The sequence below is a fragment of the Orycteropus afer genome, unplaced genomic scaffold (genome assembly GCF_000298275.1).
Source record: "Orycteropus afer afer isolate SDZICR_OR568_19922 unplaced genomic scaffold, OryAfe1.0 scaffold00303, whole genome shotgun sequence".
In the NCBI taxonomy this organism is placed as follows: Eukaryota; Metazoa; Chordata; class Mammalia; order Tubulidentata; family Orycteropodidae; genus Orycteropus; species Orycteropus afer.
In genome coordinates this window covers 3,449,361-3,450,882 of record NW_006921890.1, presented here as the reverse complement: position 1 = coordinate 3,450,882, position 1,522 = coordinate 3,449,361, and the positions used below count along the sequence as shown (strand labels likewise).

Sequence of the window (1,522 nt, the reverse complement as noted above, 5' to 3'; positions counted from 1 at the left end):
GGACAGAACTGCCCCATGGGGTTTCTGAGGCTGTCATCTTCATGGAAGCAGACTGTACATCTTTCTCCTGTATACTGACTGGTGGGTTCAAACCACCAGCCTTTTGGTTAGCAGCCAAGCACTGAAGCAGTGCACCACGAGGGCTCCTTAAAGCCACCATGTGGAATGCACAATACGATGGCAGTGGGGCCCATGTGGGGGGCTCATTTCCTCCTGGAGACAGCACCACATGGCGCTGACAGTCCTCCTGGTTGGGGTCCTGAGGGTCTCACCAGCAGGGAGCAGGCGGCAGGATGCAGGAGGAGGCACTGGGTTGAGGCGTGCTCTCTGGAGAGGGTGGACCTCACCTATGGGTGAGGTGCATATTGCCAGCATGGGTAGGCAGGAACATGGGGCTGTTGGATCTTCCAAAGTCACTGTGAGACACTCACTTGGAGTCTCACACTGTAGCTACAGCAACCACCTTGGGCAGGAATAGTGATGCCTCCTGCAGGCTGGCTCCATAAAGCAGGGCAAGCCCTTGGTTGTGCATTGGCACAGAGCTGTGTGGACAAGCTATGTCCCCACAGTGGTGCCAGAGTGGCAGCTGTGCAGGTCTTGTGGCCCCACCAGGCTGCTTTATGTGGACTTTGGGGTTAAGTTACTTGCCTCATTCTCACGCCCTTGCAAGATGCCTCCCTCCCATTGCTGCCTGCAGCCAGTACACTTCACAGTGGCACCATTTGCAAATGACACAGCGGCTGTGCCATCTGATGCTATCCAGAGCACATGCCAGGTGGTTTGTGCAGGGCCTGTGTGTGGCTGCTCTGGCTACTGGGTCTTCCAACCGGGCATGCTTATAACAGACATGAGTGTGATTACATCAGCATAGTGCCTCGGCGATATCACTGCATGGTTGTTGTTGTTAGGTGCTGTTGAGTCAATTGTGGCTCCTAGTGGCCCCATGAAACAGAGTAGAACTGTCCCAAAGGGATTTCCAGGCTCTGCTCTGTATGAAAGCAGATCACAAGGTCTTTCTCTTGTGGAGCACTTAAGTGGGCTCAAACCACCAACCTTTCAGTTACCAGCCAAGCACTGAACCGCCACACCATGTAGGACTTCCTCATTTTACAGTTAGAAGTTCTCCCAGGTTGATTGCTAAGATAGCGAGTCATGTTTGTGATGCTGTTGTTAGGTGCCGTCAAGTCCATTCTGACTCACAGTGACCCCGTGTACAACAGAGTGAAGCACTGCCCGGCCCTGCACCACCCTCATAATCCCTGCTGTACTTGAGCTATACAGTGCAGGAAGACGGCCCCATGGGTCAGAAGGCAACCAGAATACAACTGGGAAAGAGCTGCCTCATCAGAGTACAACCACCTTAATGATGTGGATAAAGAAACGCTTTCGGGACCTCCATTTGCTGACATAGCGTGACTCAAATTGAGGAGAAATAGCTGCAAATATCCATTAACAATCAGAACATGGAATGTATAAAGTATGAATCTAGGAAAATTGGAAGTTGTCAAAAATGAAATGGAAT

General features: G+C 51.6%; 1 protein-coding gene across 1 annotated transcript in view; it reads left to right on the top strand.

The window, feature by feature from the left end:
• LPCAT1 (lysophosphatidylcholine acyltransferase 1) overlaps nucleotides 1–1,522 on the top strand; it is a 72,712-nt gene that overhangs the window by 39,923 nt on the left and 31,267 nt on the right. The gene's annotated exons all lie outside the window — the stretch shown is intronic.